Genomic DNA, 5,393 nt, shown 5'->3' with positions numbered 1-5,393 from the left:
ACTTATCGGATCTGCACAAACAAGATATCGATTAGCAAACTGAGATTCCACAGATTCCAGAAATATAAGTATCATCACTGAGCAACCAGAACTCGCGACAGGGGAAGCAAACTCAGACATCACACAACGTAGCTTTACGGGTCAAACACAGAGATATTCTTACCTTTGCTGTTGTTCTGATCAAAAGTTGTGTTCAATGGCATTAAAACGATAACAACGCTGCTGAAGGTTAATCCAATGGCTAATCCAATGTGTCTGTGTCACTTTGAAATGATTACTGATAATCCATCTTCATATTTACTAGTTTGAGCCTAGGTTTCAGTTTTCAGTGCATAACATCGCTTTTGACTGCGTGCACGTCACTCTCACTCCTAAATGGTAACGTGTGTGTATGTGGAACCTCCCCTTCGATTCTATTGGCTTTAACGGTTGAAAAGAGGTGTCAATCACCAAAATCGACCAATGCGTTCCAGAGAAACGTCAAATACACCCAAATACACCCAAAGGTGATTTTTATTTTGCTAAACCTCTCTAAAAAGGTCAAATGTCACTTGTTTTGCATTAATCTTGATACAGGGTACTTATTATATGTTATAGTTTGGATTCTTAAAGCTTTTAGTCTACTATCCCATCATTCAAGGGTGGTTTTCACTAAGTAATGTGTTTTTTTTGGACGGACACTATCATTTAAAATGTTTTATGTTCAATCTGAATTTACTTTAAAATAAAACAATTCTATATTGATTCTGACTTTTCTAAACCCAACTCAGGTTTATCATTGCTTTGAGAAAACAGATTATTAATTTTCCCCTTTTAGAAGTGAAGAAATGGTCATTTGTTCTGGGAATGTCATTTTCGAGCCTGAGGCCTGAAAAACAGGCTTGGGGCTTAGCAGGTTAATGCATTTGAGAGTCTTATGTGCACAGGCTACAGGATTGGTTGGTTTTTCAATAATTGATTTTAAAATGTGGCAAGCGGAATGAGAACGTTTCTCATTTCTAATGATGTTATGGCTCTGTGACCGGATTCCATCTCAACATTTTGATTCATCTTTTCGGCAGTAGCACTAACATAAATATATGATTATCATTCAGCAATATCAAAGGATTTTTACTGTTGGCTAAATGAAACATATTAACTGGAATATGTTGTTGGAAAGCTGTGTGCTTTTCAAGAAAGTGTTTCCACTATGTTTTACTGTTTCTTTATGCTGTTATAAATATAGACAGCTGTTATGTTATATGTGTAGCCTATTCTGTTTCAGTAAATTCAATGTAAATGATCAGAACTGTCAGTCAAAACTTTTCTAACACAGCCAAACATTAAGAAAAAGAGCAACAACACAAGAAATAGTTACCCAGCTAGAAATGTTTTGTTCTAAAAACATTCTGAGAATGTTACATTCATTGTTCTTAAAACGTTTTCAGCGGGAAGTTTTTGTTTGGTTCCCAGAATATTCTTCTGAAAGGTAGGATAACGTTCTCTAAAAACATTCTTAAAATGTTTGGCGATTTTGATAACATTGTTAGAACATTATGCCCAACTATTTTTAAAACATGTTCAGCAGAAGCTTTTATTTTGGTTCCCAGAATGTTCTTCTTAAAGGTAGGATAACTAATGAAATAAATGCGTTATGCAAATGTCTGTGGTAACAATTTACTAAAATATGTTTACATTATTAGAACACAAAGACATAATATTCCTGTAATTGTTCAACTCAAAATTCCTGCGTAAGTGGACTGCCCACTGTGGTCATTAGGATGATTTTGATAGTTTACTTAACTATTGGAATTTGACTATTAACACAAGTAAAAGGATGACTCGGAATCAGCTGGTGAAAGTAACATTTGTTTATTAGAAAAGGGGAGATGGGAGTGGAGGTTGGTTATGGCAGCAGTGGGAAACAGTTGTTCCAGGGTGGGTAGAGAGACCTGGCTGGTCTTGGGAGTGTGGAAGGCCTTGGATTCCTCCTGGGAGAGACACAAAAATGAGTCTGAGGCAAAAGCAGGCAAAGTTGTCAAAGAATATGCTGGCTAAAAGCTAGAGCGGCACGCAACAAACCGTTCACGGCAACAATCCGGCAGGGAATGAGTGCAGGCTGCAGGCTTTCATAGTGTGGCTGATGAGCAGGTTGCAGGTGTGGTTGATTGGAGATTGCTCCCAGCTGTGTAGAGCAGACCAGCAGGCAGGTGGGGGGAGAGAGAGAAACACACAGTAGAAGCAAACACATACTAACACTAACAGGGGTTTCAGGGACAGGCAGTGATAGTCGGTCCGTTCTTCTACACTGAACAAAAATATAAATGCAACACTTTTGTTTTTGCTCCCATTTTTCATGAGATGAACTCAAAGATCTAAAACATTTTCTATATACACAAAATAACCATTTCTCTCAAATATTGTTCACAAATCTGAAAAAATCTGTGATAGTGAGCACTTCTCCTTTGCCGAGATAATCCATCCCACCTCACAGGTGTGGCATATCAAGATGCTGATTAGACAGCATGATTATTGCACAGGTGTGCCTTAGGCTGGCCACAATAAAAGGCCACTCTGAAACGTGCAGTTTTGCTTTATTGGGGGGGTCCGTAAACCCTAACCCTAACATGTCACCCATTGAGCATGTTTGGTCGTACACGATCCAGAGCATCCCAAACATGCTCAATGGGTGACATGTCAGGGTTAGGGTTAGGGTTTAACCCTAGGGTTTTCGGACCCCCCCCCCCCCAGACAATAACATCCTGAAAACATCCTCTGAATGTTGCTTGGAGAATGTTCTTCATTTGTTATCATGTAACATTGAGGGAACGTTTTATAAAGAACATCGTTAATGTGTTACCCAACAACGTCCAAAACACATCCTTAGAATGTTGCAGGCAAAACGTTCCATCTTTGTTAACATATCACATTAAAGGAACATTTTATAAAACACTTTGTCATCTCAGGCCTCAATAACATCCTGAAAACATCCTCTGAATGTTGCAGTTAAAACGTTATGTCTTAGTTAACCTTAAACCTTATAGGAACATTATTTGAAAAAATAAACATCCTAAAATGGTTTCTTTGAACATCCGATTAACATGTTTCTTTAAACCTTTTTAGAACCTGTAGGCAATGTTAGCCAAAGTTGTGAGAATGTTCCCCGCTAGCAGGGAAGCCAGCTAATATGACTTACTTGTTCAACCCAAGAAGGCCAGCTTGGTGTCAGTCTTTTAGCCTTTTACTGCCCTACCAACATTTCTCCTGCCCTGGGGCTAAAAAGCTAATTCTCCAAGCAGTCTTAATCTCACCAACACCCCCCACCCCACTGCTCTGAGCTCCCAGTCCCAGCAGCATGGCTAACTGAGCTAACAGCTAACAGCAGCAACCGTTAGCCACCGTTAGCAGTTAGTTTTACTTTAGCAACAAGTAAAGCTTTTCTGTCCATCAGGAAACTCCGTATATCACCAATACTTTTGGCAGAGCACCCTTAGGAGATCAGATGGAAAATGACTTCACATCGTCATGCACTTTTACCTGGAGAATGTATAACCAGCTCACCAAAAGCCCAAGTCACAGAAACAGGTGTTCAGGGTGGAAAGTGGGACTTACTTTAGCATCAAAACAATTTAGGCTTTTAGTTTAAATGTTTGTGGAAAAGTCAGTGGGACTAGAGTTCATTCCGATTTTATTCATCTTGCGAAAATTGCCATTACCTGTTGTAGCTAACGTATGACGCTTTGGCTTCGGACATAAGACTGATGTTTGTGACAGGCTGACAAAAAATTGGTGCCCAGGTTGAACCCTTTCCAAATTGGCCCTGAGACTGTCTTGTGGAAAAGCATTATAATGTTGCTTTAAGGTGCTGATCCAAACAGCCAACCAATGGGCAATTTCCACATTCATTCACGAGTTGTATCCTATTGTTTATTTTTGTATTGTTTGCAGCGGCAACATACATCTTGTTACGTGCCAGGCAGGCTGTACTTGTTGTGGGGTTTTCTTTCCCTCCTGTTTTTCTCTCTTCTCCCTGTCTTCTGCACAGCTAATCAGCAGCTGATCGGAATCTGCCTGTGCACCTGAATCTGATGGCTGATTGGATCCTCTCACCCTCAGCTGGTCTATCAGCAGCCAGGGCCGACCATAAAGGAGGCACCCAGGAAGTCTTCTCTCTCACTCACTCTGGGCCTGTTGCTGATGAAGGAGCCTGCAGTGTTTAGCAACTCATGATCTTTGTATTGTCTGACCTTTGTCAAAGTGTGTGTGTTGAGAGGTGGAGGAGTTAGGTAAGTCTGGGGTACCCTGTACATTTCTCACCACGTAGCTAACTAATGTTCAGACACACTAGGTTAGCGGATTGTTGCCACCCCTGTATATTGTTTTGTCAAATTCTTTGTAGTTTAGTTAGTGAGGGGTTTTTTTGTTTGAGTTTTGTTTTCAAAGGATAGATGTAGAGATAGGCCTGGTTTTTTTATGCTTGTTTCTTTTGTTTGGCACAATCCTTTGACTCCTCCTCCTCCTCCTCCTCCTCCTCACCAACCGAGTGTTTCAATTATATGTCTGTTGGATTCTGGGTTTACACAAAATAAACCTTTTTTCAACTGTTACACTGACTCCCTCATTCTTTGGTTGTATGTTATTGTCTCCAGGTCCCCTAGACCTTAGTGGGGACGTAACACATCTATACGGTATATTTTTAATTAAGGAATGGCTTTGTTTGGCCGGTAAGAGACAAAAAAACAATATTAAATCGAGAGCATGAAGTAATACAAAAATAGTCTATTGTCACAATGTTTTGATGTCTCTGGGACTTATTCTTTATTTTTATTGTATGTATTTGGACTGTTTGTGCATATATTAATATTATTTCTCAATTATCTGTTTAATTAAAGGTTAATTAAATAAAAGTTATTTTGAAGCATGTATTAGTTTGTTTTTTATATTCCTCTGGTCCCCCAGGCATCTGTAGCTACCCTGCATTTCAACCCTTGGGTACACACTTATACTTACCCACGTGTGTGTCTGTAGCACCCAGCAGACCCAGTCAGTGTAATCCTGTCAGTTTCCTGTCTTCTCCTGCTGGGTTCGGCTCAAATCTATAGGGCCCGAGGCCAGGGAGGAGTAGGAAGGACCTTTCTGTGAATGTCTGAGTATCTGCTCTCATCTGAGGTCGAGGAATGTGGTGAATGCTATCATTAGTGGACAGCAAGGATGGTCTCACAGTGGATTGCACTTTTACTGACTCAAACATTTGCACATCATGTGAAATACACAGGTTAGTTACTGAAAACATACATTATCATCAAGGTGGTATGATGAGGCAGCTACCTGCACAGTCACAGTCACGTTTGCGAACGGCCACTATACAACTATGTATGTTTTTTCTCTGACAAAATGTCACTGTCTGTGCCATT

This window comes from Notothenia rossii (genome assembly GCF_949606895.1).
Source record: "Notothenia rossii genome assembly, chromosome: 2".
NCBI lineage: Eukaryota > Metazoa > Chordata > Actinopteri > Perciformes > Nototheniidae > Notothenia > Notothenia rossii.
Note: the sequence above shows the minus strand (reverse complement) of the source record.